The sequence below is a fragment of the Polypterus senegalus genome, chromosome 2 (assembly GCF_016835505.1).
Source record: "Polypterus senegalus isolate Bchr_013 chromosome 2, ASM1683550v1, whole genome shotgun sequence".
NCBI lineage: Eukaryota > Metazoa > Chordata > Cladistia > Polypteriformes > Polypteridae > Polypterus > Polypterus senegalus.
Genome location: NC_053155.1, coordinates 260,788,183 through 260,808,575, shown reverse-complemented (window position 1 = coordinate 260,808,575; position 20,393 = coordinate 260,788,183). Strand labels below are relative to the sequence as shown.

At 36.9% G+C, this 20,393-nt stretch overlaps 1 protein-coding gene across 1 annotated transcript in view; it reads left to right on the top strand.

The window, feature by feature from the left end:
- micu2 (mitochondrial calcium uptake 2) overlaps positions 1-11,472 on the top strand; it is a 255,931-nt gene extending 244,459 nt beyond the window's left edge. The window contains exon 13 of the mRNA XM_039745443.1: positions 11,257-11,472. The gene's annotated coding sequence lies outside the window, so the exon portion shown is untranslated. The remainder of the gene's footprint in view (positions 1-11,256) is intronic.
- The last annotated feature ends 8,921 nt before the right edge of the window (positions 11,473-20,393 follow it).

Sequence of the window (20,393 nt, the reverse complement as noted above, 5' to 3'; positions counted from 1 at the left end):
TTTGTCTTCAATCGATCTATGTGCTCTTATTTTTCTTTGTCTTTCAGCCTTTCTTTTGTTAATGTTTACTTGTTGAGATGACCGTTCTTCCAGGAGATGTTGCTTAAAAAGGGTTTGAGTGTCAGTGTCTTTTGTCCCACTTGATGTGCCCTTTTTTTTGGGTGGCATGTTGTTAGTAGATAGTTAGTAAAAATGCGCGGGACACAATGTGTGGCGTCTCTCCAGCAATGGATTTTATGTGCACGGCCGTGAGTACCCAATCAGCACTCTCCCCAGCAAATGCGCGGGACACTGTATGGCGTCTCCCCAGCAACGGATTTAATGTGCGCGGCTTCCACCTTTATTTGCTTATCATGCGCGACCGAGGCTACGCCATTCACTGTGTGCCCAGGTTCCACCTTTATTTGCTTATCATGCGCGGCCGAGGCAACGGCATTCACTGTGTTGCTTATCATGCGCGGCCGAGGCTACGCCATTTATTGTGTGCCCAACTTCCAGTGTGTGTGAGTTCACGGTGTCATGCGAATGGGCGGTGCACGGTGCGGCTCCGCGCATGCGCACTTCACCAGAAGACACAGACACACGGACACCTGGACGCACACAAGGGTTTTATTAAAGAGGATGATTCTAATGTGTTTTGTCAGAGTAAGGATGTAAAGACTAAAAATATTTTGAACAGATGCTTCAACATCTAAAAAGGATAAATTGGGATAAGCTTTTAAGTGAGGAGACAGTCGAGAAACATTTAACATATAATGCAGACCAAGTACATCCCAAAATTAGGAATTAGTAGGAAATTTAACAAAACTCTGCAAGGGTGAGTAAGGAGATAAAAACAGTTGTATAAGGCATTTAAGACTGATAAGTCCAATGCAAATTGTATTCCATATGAGGGTAACCATTAAGAAGGATATTAGAGAAGCTAGATGGCAGTTAGAAAAGAAAATACCATATAAGATGAAAGATGGCACAAAGAATATTTCAGTATTTTAGTAGTAAAAGAATAGTGGAGGGGGAGGTGAAGTGTACCAGGTACAGAAAAGGGGAATTAAGTTACAGACAGTGAAGGCTAACACTACGGACCATTTTAAGAAATCCTTAAAAACCCACTTTTCAATTTTACTTTTTCATTGCTTCATTTTAGTTCTTCTTTTATTAAATTAGATATGCATCGAATTATCATAGTCTCCAATGAATCTGTAATCATTATTAATCTCTTAATTTTCTCTGTTTTCTTTTCCGGTTCTTCTGTGGTGGTGTTCAGAGCCACCACTACCTGATCTAAGCACTGTACAGCCACATGTGATGTTTGAATGAAAGTAAATACCCCATCTTCCCACAAGACCCACTGTGTTGAGTCCTCTAAGACAAAGCCTAAAAAATAATAAGGAACGACTTAAGGACATGTATGTTAGGTAGAATTCCAAGTTGGGGCCCTGGTAGTCTTTTGGCCTTGGAACCCCTGCAGATTTTGTTTTTTCTTCAGCATCAACCCTCTGGAGTTTTTTTTCCTGTCCTTTTCTACCATCTGGCCTTACCATCAGACTCCTCTTGAGAGACTTAAAGATCAATTCTAGATATATGGACTCTACTTTTCTATTAATTTGATATCATATGTAAATATGTATTGTTTATTTTTTGTACGTTAATTATTCATTATTGTTCTTATCTGACTTACATTTTTTTTTCTTTGCTTGTAACCATTTCTTTGATATCTAAAGCACTTTGAGCTACAACCTGTGTATGAAAATATGCTATAGAAATAAGTGGTGGTGCTATTGATGGTGTGTACTGTGCATTGTCTTATGATTGTTTGTTGTTTTTTTTTTTTTGTAACAATAAAAAAGTCTGGGAGCTGAATCTCTACAACACTCAAGATCAAAATCTAAATTGGCAGCTATTTTAATTCAAGTAAATTTAATTATGTGAAAGATATGTACAGTATATATGTACAGTAAGTAATATTATTATTTTATATATAAACATATCTAAAAAATGAATCATTTTGGTGGGAACAAATGTGTCCAAAAAGCTAAGCCTGCTGTGCTCTAAGTGCTTGAATCACTCCAAGCAGAAGCAACAATTGCAGCAGCAACCAAATGAGCTACACCAAATTATGCCATGGGTGGTGAAATACTACTGTGGAGGGACACAAGCAATAATGTGAAGAAGACTGACGGACGTCTTTCAAAATGGCAGTTCCCCAACCGAAATAAATGTCCTGTTTACAACATGCATGCAATCTCAAGACAGTGATCAATACTTGAGACTCATTCAGGTGTTCTTCTTAAGGTGTACCAAGGTACCATGACAGTTTGGGCAACATGGCTTAGTTACTTCTGCGTCTAACAGATACCCTTAGGAGTTACACACATTTAACCTGCATTGAGTAAAATAAAGGAGGCTGTAAGGTTTATTCCAGTGAAGAAAAGCGTTACACAGTATGATATGGACTGGTAATTTACTGGGTGGCCTTGTGAATGGTAGCACTACCAGAAATGTAGAGAGGTGCTGCATGAATAATTGAACCAGATATATCAGCCTTTACTGTTATATACAGGACAGTTGTGGTGTAAGTTTTCCTTGCCGTTTTTGGTCTTATTCCATTCACTTTTATTGCCTCAAAGTCTCAGCTTTCAGATTTTTTTACCTGTGTTATACAGATTTGTCAGGATTAAGCTGGTATTAATGAAGCTTAGTCAGACTGTAAAAAATTATATTAACAATGGAAATCTGAGACAAAATTAATAGACCTCTGTGGATAAAAAGAAGCAGAGCATAGGTAAACAAGTCTAAAGAAAAAGAATTGAATTACTTTTTCATTTAAATAGAAATTATTTACTTTCTTTAGTTTGCTTTTTTACAACACAATTTCTATAAACAGACTCTTCACCTAATGTTTATGGATGTTTACAGCTCAGATATGGAAAAAGCCCAAGTCCTCTGAGTGACATATGAATGCAGGTGGGTGCACCGACATGTGCTGCTAGAGTTTCTACTGTAGCTTTGTAACCCCTATTCATGGTGAAGTTGCCAGCCCTGCCAGCTGCAAAGGTCAAAGAGTGGCCCTGATTTGGAAGGGGACTGCTGTGTAGCCTTGGGCAGCAAATAATCAACATTTCCAAAAAAAATGAATTACATTATTGGAAGGAAGGATTTGAACATAATTATTTTAAAAAGAGGCTGCAATAGCTTCTTAATGACCTTTCAGCAGCAGGTTTTGAGACCCGTGCTGTATATCCCATAATCCCTTTAAGCTCTTTTTTTTTGTCATAAAATTTTTAGATTAAGGAAACACCATAGTAAATATGAATGTAGTTTCTCTAACTGCTATTATAATTAATTCTATCATTCAAAATATTTGAAATTATTTTTACAGTACTTGTGTACTAAACGGCATGTCTGACATTATTTCTGGAACCCATTCAATAAAGGAAAATTCCGTTAATGACATTAATTTATTATGTTACAAAATAAATGATGATCAATAACACAACATAACAATCAACAGGCATAAAAATGAAGGTCTAAACTTTCGAGTTCTCAGTAAAAGAAACTATTTAAATGGTTTTTGTTGAACAATTTTTTAAATGATCCAGCTTACTATACAGTTCATGGGTACCTTCATTTCCATTGTCTGTCTTGAAATGTGTTTTCTTAATTTTGTTCTACGCTGCTGCTATAATGTTGATAAATATCAAGTGGAGTTATTAAACTTTCAAACATTTTGCTGATTTTTAATTTTAATGCATAATTGTTCTCCCTGAGACCATAACTTATAAGTATGTACTTATCAAAAAAAGTAAAGCAAATCTCTTAAATTGCTTAGTAGATATTATATTGTTTGTTTTTCTAAAGAAATGTAAAAATGTGCATGTTTGAAAGTTGCACCTCCATAAACCGTCTTTTTAATTTATTTTGGAACTGAACTAACAGATTTTAAACTTTAAAAATGTTTTGTTTGGGTAGATGCAATAATTACAAATAGATTTTTTAGTGATTTTAAATCCTTTAATCGCCATATACAATTTCTTGTATTAAGAATTTGTCATTTATCGCATACCCTAACTTACACTCCAAATGAAGATATACTTTTTTGTAAATAAGATTACCGTTATTAGGTCATCGGTCTCACTGCTTGCTAAAGATTCATCTCTTCCCATAGTGTGTTCAACTGTCTTTGACCACTCTGAGCCTGTGTGTGTCATCGTCTCTGTTGTCCGATTTGGTGCAATGCCTGAATCCTACAAATTGCCCCGTAGACAGTGTCCCCTCGCGATTAGTTAAGGGGTTTTTAATTCTGTCAGACCAAGTATTGTTGCCTTAATAAATGCTAGCTTGATTTCTGGTTGTGTTCCTGGTGCCTTGAAACACGCTGTGGTGCATAAATGTATTAAAAAAACAAAATAAGGCCCCTCTAATGTGTCAAATTTCAGGCCAATTTCTAAACTACCTTTTTATCTAAAGTTGTCCTAACTCAAACATTTCTGGATGAAAATAGTATTCTGTAAAAATTCCAATCCAGATACAGATGTTCTTACAGCAGCAAAAGAGCCTTGTTAAAGGTTTACAATGACCTCTTCCCAACTACTAATGCTGGTGATTCTGCCATTCTTGTACTGCTAGATCTTAACAAACAGATAAATTGTGAGGTTAAATGAAGCTTTTTCCAGCTGAGACTTTAAGGTAAAGGCTTTTCTTTCTTCAGTGATCTTGAAAGGGCCATCCAAGCTTTTCTAACATCTCATTTGGACTATTGCAGTTCTTTGTATGTAGGTGTTGGTCAGGCCCTATTAGGACACCTACAACTATTCCACAGCTTTGCTGTTCGCTTATTGAATGGCTCTTGTAAGTGTGGCCACATTTCACCAATACTGACCTTGCTTAATTGGCTTCTGGTCTATTTCAGAACTGATTTTAAAATTCTATTTCTTGTTTTCAAATGTTTGAATGGATCAGCCCCATCTTGCATCTCGGAACTTCTTCACTTGTATGTGGCAACAAGAGCCCTGCGGTCTACTAGCCCGATGCTCTTGGTTGTGCTGAGGTCGAGGCTGAAGCAAAGGAGGAATCAGGCATTTACAGTGGCTGTTCCTTTTCTCTGGAATGGCTCACCTTATTATATTAGGTCTGCTCCAGCACAGGCCATTTTTAAGTCATCATTAAAGTCTTATTTCTTCTTGCTGCCATTTGACCCTGCAAGAGGAGGACACTGTTTGTATATGTTGGCTCATGTACATTCAGGATTAGAAATATGTATGTATGTGTATTTTAAGTTAATCCTTCATGTATTGGTTGGTTATGCTTGCAGTTTTGTGCTGTGTGCATATGGTATATTTGAACTGCTTCCTTTACCCTTTCTTGTACAGCACTTTGGTTCAGTTCTGGCTGCTGTTGTAAATGTGGTTTAAAAATAAAAATTGCCTTGCCCTATCCCCTTAACGCGCACACGTACCGATCCCGGGACATAACAGCGTTTTAAAAACGTTACAGTAATGTGTGCATGCCCATCTGCCATGCATCTCGACATACTACCCATCAAATGAAACTTCAAAGTCTCGTCTTACCGATGATATAAACCATTTTGACACACAACAACCACAGCACTGACACTAAAGCCTTTTTTACAGAGAAGTACATACTTTTAAGAGTTGACTTTCCCTACCTTTGAAGACCCCCTGCAAGTCAAACATCAATATTTCCGAGCAGTATTGATCTCATTCTGTCCGTAAGGCTCCAGCGAATATAATCCAGTAAAACGATTTAGGTCCAAAACACACGATATATCCTCAAAGGGACAAAAACTCCAGAAAACGTTTCATAACTTGAGACTAGCTACGTAATTTTTTTTCATTTCTATTGATCATATCAGACGTAATTTGTTTCTGTCGGCTATAACCATGCTACCGCATATAACACGGAAGTGTTAGCTTCTGATCGACACCTAAGTTGGCCAATTACGACGGGTCTGGGGTTGACTGGCACCTCGTATAGCCAACAAGTGTCACAGACAGCTGAACGATGACGTACAACTCCAAACACTGGTAGAATCTACCAGTTTGATTGGACACAGTGAGTGACACTCAAAACAGCCAATGAGCAGCCGAGCATTTTGATATGTAACTTGCCATACTAACTTGTAAACAAAACGATCGGAGCTGCGCGAAGGTGGCATTTGTGCCAGTCTGCAGTGTTAGTGCGTGGTTGTTTATTGTGATTTCGCCAAGTTTTTTCGCATTTTAAATATGAATAAAAGTACCGATAAACGTAAATACACTCTCGATTAAATAATAGATGCATGTACGCGGCGTGAAAGTAATCAATCGGCCCAGGAGACGTCTAATGGCAGAGAGCGACATGTGACACGCCTTGTGCTTTCTGCTTGCTAGTGATTGCTGCCATCAAGTGGCACATGGAAAACGCTGAGCTGTGTTGTAACAGTTTGTAAAAGAAATGTATATAGTTTGTGTGCATTTTATAAAAAAAGTAAAAATAAAAATATATATATATATATTTTTGGCCCATAAGACTTGTATTGACTATTTTTACATAGAAATGTGTATTTTTTATTGTTTTTATTATTTTTATAACTAATAGAGTGACACTGTGTGTAGATATAGATTCCTTTAGGTGTAAGCTTTCAGTAGAGCCCTCATTGATATCTGTGGGTTGAAGCATTCAAAAGTTATTACACTTTTTCCATACGTTCCAAAATGTGGATAATGGTCTAAAAAGCACCTGGGCATGCCCACATAAAACTGGTGTAAAATGTCATTTTTACAGGTATTCTTTTGATATTTGAAATGTGAGTAGTCAACAAGTTATTCTGTTGGTACATAGTGTGTTTCTGTCCCCACCTACCTACTGCAGCTTTATTTTCCTTTATTTTCATAAAAAAACTTAGGCGAGAACAAAAAAATTCGTTTTTTTTGTGAGTTCTAATGTGCATAACTTTTGATCAGTCACACCTACAGTGATTCTGACTACTAAGGGTGACACTAGAGAATGTTACCTTCACAAAGAGACCAAACATGTGTTTATACTCCAGATAGTTCAATAACAGCAATGATTCTAATTTGGAGAGGTCGAACTACAAGCGATTTAGCAAAAATGACCCCGCTTGATAAGGGGACTATCTTATAAAATATTATTTTAATACATAACACTAAGAAGTGCAGATCTGAGACAGTGGACTGCAAAGATGAAGTTGGTTTGCAACATTTATTACAAAAAAGTTAAAGAATATATAAAATAAAAAACAAGAATTGTAGGTTGTAACTGAACAATGAAGGGCATGTATGTTTATGTTTCATAATGGCTGGAGAAAAAATAAAATCTGCAGGGGTTCCAGGCCATGAGACCGCCCAGCCCCCTCTAGGCATTCTAAATAACATAAATGATCAGTCCTCATTGTATTCGGGGTTCTCATGGAAGGATTTGATGATGACGGTGACATGGACTTCTGGCCAATGTAGGGACATCACTGTGCTTTGATTAGGTGGTGGAGGCGCAGGTCACCACCACAGAAAACCGGATAAAGAACAGAAGAGAGAGTAGAGGTTAGTACAGATTTTGGAGCCACCATGAATAGTAATGATAATTAATTCAATATGCAGAGCATCAGGATTAAATTAAAATGAAGTTATAAGAAAGCCATGTTAAAGTAATGTGTTTTTAGCAGTTTTTTTAAAGTGCTCCACCGTATCAGCCTGGCGAATTCCTATTGGCAGGCTATTCCAGATTTTAGGTGCATAACAGCAGAAGGCCGCCTCACCACTTCTTTTAAGTTTAGCTCTTGGAATTCTAAGCAGACACTCATTTGAGGATCTAAGGTTACGATTTGGAATATAAAATGTCAGACCCTCCGCTATATAAGATGGAGCGAGATTATTTAAGGCTTTGTAAACCATAAGCAGTATTTTAAAGTCAATTCTGAATGACACAGGTAACCAGTGTAGTGACATTAAAACTGGAGGGATGTGCTCGAATTTTCTTTTCCTAGTTAGGATTCTAGCAGCTGCATTCTGCGCTTGTTGCAGTTGATTTATGTATTTTTTAGGTAGTCCTGAGAGGAGTGAGTTACAGTAATCTAGTCGACTGAAAACAAACGTGTGAACTAATTTCTCAGCTTCTTTCAGTGATATAAGAGGTCTAACTTTACTTATGTTTCTTAAGTGAAAAAATGCTGTCCTAGTGATCTGATTAATATGCAATTTAAAATTCAGGTCACAGTCAACAGTTACCCCTAAATTCTTTACCTCCGTCTTGACTTTTAATCCTAATGCATCAAGTTTATTTATAATAACCTCATTATATCCATTATTGCCAATCACTAAAATTTCAGTTTTTTCTTTATTTAGCTTGAGAAAATTGCTACTCATCCACTCAGAAACACAAGTCAGACATTGTGTTAGTGAAACAACAGAGTCTGGGTCATCAGGTGCTATTGATAAATACAGCTGCGTGTCATCAGCATAGCTGTGGTAGTTCACGTTATGCCCCGAGATAATCTGACCTAACGGAAGCATATAGATTGAAAAGAGCAGCAGACCCAGGATAGAGCCTTGTGGAACACCATATCGGATATCATGTGTCTTTGAAGTATAATTACCACAACTAACAAAGAATTTTCTACCTGTCAGGTAGTATTCAAACCAATTTAAGACACTGCCAGAGAGGCCCACCCATTGACTAAGGAACATCAAAACGAAGAGGGACAGTATGCTAAAATTAACAAAATACAAATAAAATAAACATAACACAAATACCCAACACAGTTGTAGAAGGTGACAAAAATTGGAACCAACAAAAAACAGATATAATCCTTTCTCTACAAATACTACAATGAAAGAAGAGAGTACTAAAGTTGAGACACACCTCATTAAAACTGAAGGGGCCTTGAGGATGAAATACAGAGAAACGACAAAATGGTCATTTGGAAACCTGGACACAACATTAAATACAGACATACACAAAAATATAGTTACAATATAAAATGGCCATACCATCAACATGAAAATTCCACAGTCATGGCTGTTCATCTGACTTGGAAGGCCCTAATACAAGGGTTAAAAAAATGAATCAAAGACAAATATTAAATACTGACATACAGTAAACTGTTGACAATGACTTTTAAACAAAAACAACAATGGAAATGGCCACTTGTTACACACCCTGTGTTGTATCTATAAATAGTGGAAAATGCAGGATTAGCTCAGGTTTTTAAACTGTATTTAAAAAGTTCCAGTTCAGAAATCTAAATGTCAGTATTGCTTGAAAGCATACACTACTGGCATAATTACCTGCATACTTGACAATGTGGCCTTCATGATTCTAAAGACGAGGCAGCAGGATGCTGTAGTCTCTCTTATTTTTGCAAAAGGGGCACTTGGACTCGTTTTGATATTTAATTAATGTAATCAAAGTTGGTTTTATATTCTCTGCGTTTATGGAGAAATGTGACTGTGGAAATCAAGGCAAATATAATATGTAATACTAATTTCGCAGAAAGCGCTATCGTGCTTTTATAAATAGCTAACTTAACTACAGAAAAATCAAGTTAAATTAAGATATTTAACAAATGTCAACGATAAACATAAATACCTTTCATATTATACACGAACATTACAGATACGCTACATAACATTACAGAAATAAGTTAAAATGTTAATATAGATTAAATAAAATGGCAAATATTAAAAAGAAATAATACAATTGGTAAAAAAAAAATAATTAAAACGATATGCTTAAAAATAGTATATGTCATTATATACTGTATAATCGTACATCTCATTAGTTTTGTTTACTGGATCTAAAGTCTCTTTAAATATACTGAGCTTTTTATTCTGTGAGTCCATATCTGTTTCTGTTGTGCCATTGTTCCGTGGCGGAAAACGTTTTCAGCTCATTTTCTTTTTCGAATTGGAAAAACTGTACAGCTGATCGGACTGTGGGAGGTCCTGGGGCGGACTGTGGAGGGCCGAGTCCGGTCCGAGACCTGCAGCCGGATACAATTGCATGCTTTGGAGGGGCTTGCCGGCACCAGATATTGAAAGCGCCAGGAAGGGAAAAAAGCCGGCAACGTATTAATTGTGCGCTTTTACATCTCTGTTAAAGCGTGCCGGTGTTCTGACGATTTGTCCTACTTTGTCGAAGTATCCTACCGTAGTTTATTGTAAGTCGTAACATTAAACTTATAACGTTATACCATGTCATCATTTAACATGTTGTATTTAGAAGTCGTCTATCAAATTTATGGAAATGTTAATATTTCTCAATTCATTATATATGCATCATTTAATGCCCGAAAGAGACACAGCCTGATGCAAAGATTTCACAAGACGGTCATTACTCGTGCATGGATACAATGGCCTGTACAAGATTAAAAGTCATACATGCAAAATATACAACTTGTAAAATGTTGACAATAAATACATATGCAGTAAACAGTAATAAATGCATTAATGTAGTAAGGCTAAGTTGCGTACTTTTGGCCTGCGCATGCGTAGTATCAGTGAGTAGATCATTTCGATGGGTAGGATGTTTCGTTAGAAGAACACCTGGCCGAATGTTGTTGAGATGGACACGTCGACGGGCTTGAGTGGTGACACGCAGGTTAGCGCGCGTATGAAGACCAGCAAGTGCGCGTGACAGAGCGCGGAGTGACTCGGCCCTAACCAGCTGATCAAAGACCAGCGAGGGTTCAGCATGGACTGGGCAGTCATTGGTGCGGGAGGGTGGGTGTCAAGACTGTGAGCAGTTTTTAATTTGAAACTCGTGATATCAATGTTTTGAAAGGAGATATAAATTTAAAGAGTTTAAATGTTAAAACGACCTGCCATACTCCTGAGGGAAATACAGTTTAGTGTTGAGCGGTCTTGTTGGACCAAAGGTGAGCTGGAAAGGCTTTTTAAAGGGAAAACTTCATGTCCATCCGAGCTTTGGAAGAGGGACTGCAAAACTATTGCAGACCTGCGTGCACGTTTTTTAGGGATTTAATCTATTTGTTTTTGATTTTTACTTCGAAGAAGACAAATTGGATTTGTGTGATCTCCAAGATTTGTATATTTTTAAATTGAGATAACGATTGTACATTTTATTTATGTATCGGTGTTTAACCACATATTATTCTTCACGTTCTTGAAAGTGCACTTTTTGATTTTTTTCTAACCTATTTAATGCATTACTTATTAAACATGTTTTGAAGCTGTACCTCTTGTTTGCTGCCTTGCATTAACTTCAGTCTCTCTATCCTAGTCCTGGGTCCTGCCCAACAGACAGGTGAAGGATACTGGGACTTGAAACGAAACAAGTTTGGAGCATGGCTGATTCCAGGAGGATTAAAAAAGTAATCGAAACAGATCTTTTTCTTTCAAATGTGTATGTGGTATGCTTTATACATTTGTTTTTCATGTTTTGTTGTGTAACTTTCTAATTTACTGTTAAAAAAACGTTTAATATACATGTTTAGATTTATGATGTGTTCTTGGTTTTCAATTTTGTAGCATGGCTTTGGTTTTTTGAAAATATATATTTAATATTTTTTTTTCTTTGTTTTTGACTAAGTACATGTATATATTGAATTTTTGTAAATTACCTGTAAATGATTCACAGGCACATCTCTGTCTTTGTTATACCACTGGGCAAGATCAATCACAGTTCTGGACCTCCCTTCTCTATACTTTTGCTAGCTTGCAACTCTTTTCTCACAAGGTCATCCATTACCATACCTTTACAATTGTTTGAATTGATCGTATTTGAGTTTGCAGGCTGCTAAGTCAAGAGTGTGTGCCAGTGGACTTTAATTTAAAAAAAAAAAATCTTTAAGCTATTTATCTATAAGAGAACACTACTTACCATAAACACTGATTCTCTGGTTGTCTCTTATTTCTTTGAAAATATTTTTGAAAAGTACAGTATATGGTGATCACACACAGATGAGAATCTGTGTAGTATACTGCCTTGTCATTTTGACTCCTCTGCTCATGGAAAATATTAACATAGAAGTGAAATAAAGTAAAGATATTAACCACTTCTGGTGCCCCATAGAAATATGAATAGAACTTAATAAAATTTGAATTATGATGAAATAATATAGTTTTAGAAAAGTAAATAACAAATTGCTGCTACTCAGTATGATAAGAACTTTGTCATCTACATAAATTGAATTCTAGTTAAAAATTGAATTCCTATGAAATACTAGTGAATGTCACAGTGTTTACTGCTGTAGTCTCATATATTGGATTCAGAAAGTATTCAGTCCCTTTCACATTCTGCACACTTGATTATGTTGTAATTTCTCCATTTGTGCCCCTCAATCTACACTCAGTAATCCATAATGAAAACATTTTCAGGAAGGTTTGCAAATTTATTAAAAATCAAAAACTGAAATCTCTCATTTATATATGTTTTCAGCCTCACTTCTTCAAATTGTGGTCAGATGCATCCTATTTGCTTTAATTTTCATTGAGATGTGTTTATAACTTGATTGGGGTTCACCTGTGGGAAACTGAATTGATCAGACATTGTTAAGAAAGAACGGCACACACCAGTGTCTAGAAGGTCCCACAATTCAGACTGCGTGCCAAGACAAAAACCAAGCCATGTGGTCCAGTTATCTCTCTCTATAGACTTCCGTGATAAAACTATGCTGAGGCATAGATCAAGACAAGAAGATAAAATGATTTCTAAAGCTTAAAGTGTTATCAGAAGCACATAGGCCTCAATAATTGTGAAATGGAAGAAGTGTGGAACCACTAGAACTATTCCTAGAGTTGGCCACCCAGCCAAACTGAGTAATTCTGCAAAAAGGGCCCTTGGACAGGGAGGTGACCAAGAACCCAATGGTCAGAGCTTCAGAAGTTCCATGCAAAAACTGGAGAACCTGTCAAAAGATAATTAAGCAGCAATCTGTCAATCATAAGTTTATTGTAGTACTCTTGAGTAAAAGGCATATGACAGCCTGCTTGGACTCTGAGAAGTTGGGGAAAATGATCCTCTGGTCTGATGTGACAAAAATTAAACTCTTTGGGCAGATCTCCATGCACTACATCTGGTGAAAACAACCAGTGTCCATCATCTGCCTGTTACCAGTAAAACATGGTGGTAGGAGCATCATGTTATGGGGATGCTGGATGCTTTTTATTAGCATGAAAAGGGGGACTGGGAAGGATGAGTGCAGCCAAGTATTGAGAGGTCCTCCAGAGTGCACATGACCTTGGGCAAAAGTTCATATTTCAGCACAATAATGATCTGAAATATAGAGTCACAGCAAAACTGGAGTGGCTTTGGGACAAGTCTCAAAGCTCAGACTTTTAAACCCAATAGCACATGTGTGGAACAACCTGAAGATGGCAGTTTATAGACACTTCCAATATACTGTATCTAACAGAGTGTGAGAGAGTGAGATAAGTTGCCCAAGAAACGCAAAGTTGGAATTGCTGCCAAGGGGGCTTCTGCAAAGTAGTGATTTAAGGGCCTGAATACTTAAATGAATGAGAGATTTCAGTTTTTGATTTTGAATAAATTTGCAAACCTTTCTGGAAACATGTTTTCATTTTGTCATTATAAGTTACAGATTGCAGTGCAGATTTGTTAGTAAAAATGGCAAGTGTTTCCATTTAACATTAAATCTAAGTGTTTAAAAATTGAAAGGGTCTGAATACTTTTTGAATCGACTTTAGCTTCAGGGATTCTGGTTTGATCTTTCTGGATACTATGTTGCGTCCCCAGTCATGTGAGTTTTTTTCTTGGTATTCTATTTTCCTCACTTATCAAAGATGTACAACTTGGGTCAACTGATGTTTCCCAACCATTCTTTCCTATAATGGAAAATACAAGGTAAAAGATGGATGGATGCATGGAAAATAGATGTCTTCTCCCAAGTTACTTTCTTCTTTGCTATTGTTGTTGTGAAAGACTGCAGCACACGTTGACTCTGAAAGGACAAGAGACTTATGAAAATTAATTTACAGAGTAATATATAAACTGCCAGTCACTGGATAGTCCCACACACAATGATTTGGGTTGTATGAAGTCAACTCTCACATTTGAATAGGAATGTTTAATACATTCAGCATTAAGCATGTTGTGCAGGTAGTGATTTTTCTCTTTTTTTTACAATGGTGTCCTACATTCATTTGCTCAGGAAACATATGGCTTTAAGTGAAGCAGTATGTATTTAAAAAAGTGTTTCTCACCCTGTGGCTTACAATGGCATTAATGGAAATGTGAAGAAAAATGCCTTAAAACATACCGAATCTATCCCCTTTGAAATGAAGAATGTTCCCAAGTGTTGTCTGAGAAATACAAAGGTTATCTCTTCTCAAATTGGAAAGCTTTCCATTTCAAACACACGTTTAGAAAGATTAAAGTTTTTTGTTTGACATTTCCTCTGACGTTCCATAGACTGCCGCAATAAGCCACATGCAGAGATACTTATTTTTCTTAATTTATAAATAGTGCTTCAATTAAGAACATATTTGACTAAAAATCTATCCAAATCAAGTCTTGAAGTGGAAAGAAAGAAGCTCAATGATAAAAAATTTAGGTCCACAAATAGCAATGAGTTTAATGTAGTCATTTAAGTTATGTATAATATTGGTGATGTCTTCAAGTTTTCAAAGTGTGCATGTAGCAACACTAACCCAAACCACTTAACCTTCAAATATGATTGGTATGGTGAGATGACAAGAGGGATGGCATCATTCAAGTAGCCCACTTTGTATCCAGCTGAAGGAGAGAAAAGTGACCTTGAGGATTCTGTGACTGTTCTGAAAAATGCTTCTGGTCCTGTGAAACTGCCCTCTATCAATCCATCCATAATTCAGTATGGTTTTTCCTGTCTAGAATTGTTGGAAGTCTATGTTTTGCCTGACAGAATTAAGTGTAAAACAACAATCATATTTGGTCTAAATAAACAACCTGTTACATTTTTATTAAACATATTGCTATTCCTACCATGAAATCTAGTGAGGGTAGAGTCATGTTAAAAAAAAGAAAATTCTCAACAGGAGGCACTTGGAAGACTTGTCAGGACTGACAGAAATAAGAATTACACAAATCAAAGAAAAAAAAACTTGAGGAAATTGGGGACTCTGCAGGAAACTCTAAAGTGTTCTGTCCTTATTGTATGCAAGGAGTAAATACAGAAGTGGCTTTTGAGGAAAAAATGGTAACTCGGAGTAGTCTAGGCTAAATTATATCACAAATGAGTGTATTTCTAGAAGACTGCTGCGCTCTCAATGAACTGAACTGAGACTGAAAGAGAAACGTTTTCTAAAGAACAACAGTGAAATGTTAATATTCCTACATACTGTGTAAACAAGCTGCTGACAAAGTGATAACTTGCAGGAAGGAGTTCTATCCATCAGTCGGCCCATTTTCTAAATCTGTATTATTCTGGCTAGACTCATTGTAAAATAGAACTTACTATGACAACATGAGGTACAAGGCAAGAATTAACTCTGAAGGGAAAGCAGTTACATCTTAGAGTACACATTTGCACACACTCCTACCAGGTCATATTAGTGCTGCTAATCAATTTAACAGAATGTCTTTGAAATGCAGGAAGGAAAGGAGTCTTCAGAAAAAATCTGTGTATAATTTAAAACTTCCAAAAAGTGGGAATTCACTCCAGCTCCACCTGTTGAAAGGCAGCAGTGTTTCCTGTTGTGTTCCTAATTCTAATATCGGGTTTTTACTTTTCCATCTAAGCATTTTCTGGACCTACTTTATTCAATCTAGGATTAGTGGGTTACTTGGATTACTTCAATCAAAGTGTCTTACTGAGAAGTGAAGTCAGGTGTAACAGGACGAGGTGCAAGGTGAGAACGAATCATGGATGGGATGCTATGAATAAACTCGCAATTACTACTGCATGGTCAATTTAGAGTCACCAGTTAACCTATCAGTATGTCTGTGGATTGTAGGGGGAAATCAAAATCCCCAGAAGAAATCTTTACTACTACTGCTGAACTGGAGTACACTGTTATATATCAATTTTAACATTAAAAGAATTTATTTCTGCTTTAGAGATTTAGCTTACTGCAGATCAGCAAAGAGCTTATGTGCTATTCTCAAGCAAATATTTTTGCTTTGTGCTTTGCTGCATGAACAGGAGACTGATTCTGAAACAATCAAACAAACTGAAAAGCTGAAAATGAATGAGTTTTAAGAAAACATTTGTTATCTAAACTTAAATTAGAAGATGTAAGTTACCTTAGCAGCTTAAAATCACGCAATTTGACTAAAGTAATATTCATTCTTGTTGAACACGCAAGTAAATATCCAGCAGTATAATAAGAATAAGGATGTTTTACAGATCTGACATGTTAGGCTGTACTTAGCAGAACTGGAGCTGGGCTTATTTGACAATATATACATCTCTTTTGTAATAACTAAAAGAACTAGATCATTACAATTTGCATACTGCCCCAGAAGGTTCACCAAGAATGCCATCACCATGATCCTACATACTGACCCACATGGACAACAAGAGACGGAATTATGTGTGAATACTACTTATAGACTATAGTTTTGCATTTAACACAATAAACCCCTCTAAGCTTATCACCAAGCTTGGGAACCGGTGTCTGAGCACTTTATTGTTGCTGCTGGGTTTTAACTTCTTGACAGGTAAGACCTCAGGTGGTTAGAGTAGGTGACTACACCTTATCAACCCTTACCCTCAAAACAGGAGCTCCACAGGACTGTTTTCCGAGTCCTCTGCTATTCTCCCTCTACACATATGACTGCTTGGCTGCATATGACTCTAACATCATTGTTAAGTTTGCTGATGGCACATCTGTGGTAGGCCTGATATCTAGCAACAATGAGCAGGCTTACCTAGATGAAGTGGAAATAACTCTGGCTTTAGGACCATAAGTCTGCTCCTGAATGCCAATAAGACAAAAGAGATGATTGTGGAATTTTAGAGAAAACAGCAGAGGCACTATTACAGTTTCAGATACCTCAGTGTCCAAATCTCATAGGACCTGACCTGTTCAAGCACATCAACACTTTGGAGATGAAGGCATGGCGAAACATTTACCCCATGAGGGATTTCAGACTGCCTTCATAATTACTAAAAATCTTCTGCACATCCACTGTCAAAACTATCTTGACAGGCATTACTGTCTGGTTTGTAAACAGTATGCATCAGGACCAAAATGCCCTGTGGAGTGTGGTATGGTCAGCTCAATGTATCCCTGGTGTACATGTCTAACTTCCAGGACATCTACACCAAGAGAGGTCAGACCAGGGCAAAGAACATTATCGGAGATACCAGCAACACCCTCTTCTCTGTGACACAGTCAGGTAAATGGTACCACTGCCTGATGACCAGTTCAGAGAGACTAAGGATGAATGCTTTTTTTCACATTACATTTAGATTTTGATTGAGCAAAGTCTGTAGAACTACACAATACCCTATGGCTGATTCTCTTATATTGAGTGATTTAAGTTGTATTATTATAGTGTGATTTATTTATTTAATGTTTGTCACATGTTTTATAATTCTGGTGTAATGCATACTATTCCATTCATTTAACATAGTAATTTATTGGTTATTTGTAAAATCGTGTGATATTGTTAATCATCCTTTTAAACTCTTCTTTATTCATCTTAATGCACAGTCATGCAGTCTAGCAACTAAGCATTTCAGTACATGTTGTACTGTGTTTATAATTGGGTGTCACAAATAAAAACTGAATTTGATCTAACATTGGTGCTACTGCTGTTGTCTTGGTTTACTTGCCATGTAAATCAGTGGCAGAGAAGGTAACACTAGTTTCTACCATTTAGGCAAATAAAACCCAGAATTGTGTGTCATGCCAGTGCATTTACAAATGCATTTTTACTTTTATGTCTGTATTTTTGGTTCTATTGTTTTCATTTTGGTGCTTTATGGCACCTTACACTAATGTCAGCAAATGTACATGCTCAATCTCACTTAACTCAGCTCAGGGTTGCAGGAGACCAAGCCTGTCCGGCCAGTACAAGATGTAAGGCAGTCCTGTAAATTATGCATTGCACCCATTTGGACACAGTGCCAATCCATCATAAGCCCCACTCATGCACACACGTACACTCACAAAGGGCCAATTTGGAATCACCAGTTAACATTACACACATGCCTTTTGGCCTTTTTTAGGAAAATCTAAATACCCACAGAAAAATTCAAGAATAATCTTCATACACTACACAGATAATAACAAGTCATGGATTTCAAACTCAGGATACTGGGTCTGTGAGGCAGCATAGCTAAACTACTGCAACATTGTGTTGCCCAGGGAAAAGCATGGTTTTCTTAATAGTACTCTTAATTTAGAAATGTTACAAACAGCAATTATTGTTGGCCTAAATACATATCTGTGGCTTCAAGGTAAGCATTAACTGTGACCAGGAGATTCACTAATCAAGCTCAAGCTTAAATTTATTGTCACCTTTACGGTTTAGAATGAAATTCTTACTCTCATATCTGGCCAACATGTAACACTACATTTTTCTCTACCACCATGACCAGAAAGTATTATTAGTCAAAAGTGGACCTTGCCTTGAAACTGGATTCTTTTCTTTAATAGTAATAATAAGAAAGTTCCTTCAAGTCAGACCAAGCTTACTAGGTACATCATAATGAACACTAATGGAGTCTTCACTGGAGCCAGAAAAATAGGCCTTTCACTAATTCATAATCATCTGAATTCATTGGGCATTACCAAAAAAAGCATAGAAAAAAGACATACACACACACACACATACCATCAAGATATACAGACTTGTTCAGAAGTCAATAGAACTGCTCATTTTCAAGTTAAAGATTTTTTCCATTATAATGGCATGAATATCTTTGGAGTACAAAATGGTTTTATTAGGCTTATATAAACGAAAGACATTTGTGTGTATGGAACGGTCCACTCTGCTCACACTCAAATACAGCCACCAGTTGGCGCATGCGTGCTCTTTTAAATTTTTTCAGAGCTTGCATGCACCTCAGTTCTCACTACAAAGGATGTGTATGTGTGTATGGAGCAGTCTGCTCTGCTCACACTCACCCACAGCAGTTGGTGTGAATTCTATAGAAGATGTAGAAGCTTATACAAGTGTGACTTGGTGAGATGGTGCATGCATGCACTTTTACATTTTTTCAGCGCTTGCATGCACGGTACCTGCACGTTGTACATCCGATCATCTCAGACAATCTGACCCAGCCCACTTAGCTGACACCTCTGCCAGTTCACCAATATAAAAAAAAACTGGTAGGGAGTCGTTGGGTTGTTTTTTGTCCAGAAACCACACATAGCTAGTTTTTGATAATCATTGTTTTGCTTCAAAACAATAGAAGAGTTTACCATTTTGTTTGATTGGGGGTGATAAAGATGAAGTACTAAAGTGTTATTAAATAAAGACTGTAGCACTTTTATGTATTTTGAGTTTTTTGCTGAGCTTATTATATGGTATATAAGTATTCTACCTTCCCAACCTCCCTATTCAACTGGACAAGCAACCTGCTCCCATGGCCATTGGTCATGTAGTCTGAGCCACTAGTCTATGACTTGCCCCAAAAATATCTAACAGGTTTTATTTTTTCTTAATCTGTAGGGGTGGGTACATGTGTGTGCAAGAACTGACATACCAATAAGTGCTCAACTAGAAGTGCAATGCATATGATGCACCCACAAAGAAATAAGAAAAGCAATTGTTTTGGAATATGAAAACAAAAGAGAGAAATTCTCTGTGCAATGTCATGTCTATTATACAATGACAAAATAGAAAAACAAAGGGCCAAGATGGCAGTTGAACTCATCATACCTGAAAAGTATTCATGTCGGCACTAGTGCTGTCAGGCAGCACATTAATTAACTGACAGAATACGATTAGAAATCTGAAACTGGGCTGAAAATATGTTTGTCCTCAGTGATTTCTAGTCATGTAATCTGACATCCTCAAGGTGATAAGACCCAGCAAATACAGTTGTGTAGTGTGCCACCTCTCTTAGAAGGCATGGTTAATGCAATTCCTACTTCGAGTCATTCAGCCTTCATTGGGTGTTACAGAAGGTTTGTCTTCCAGGACAACAATATCTCTGTCCAGAAAACATGTGCATACAGTGGTTACATAAGTATAAACACCAAAATAAATCATTTATTAGCCAAGGCCTTCTGAATCACTAGATCGGGAAACCATTTAGCATGCAAGTGACATCTTGAAGCATCTCTTTTTCTATCTCCTTAAACCTAGCTACTTGGGTCTTTTTTGCAGAAAACCCACCTACAGAATTCCAGATAATGGCAGATGCTGTTGCCAAGCAAACTTATCCGGTGACCAATTCCCCTTTTAAATGACTTTAAATCTTTAATGAAAATCTTTTTATCACCATCTGTATTGCTTACTAT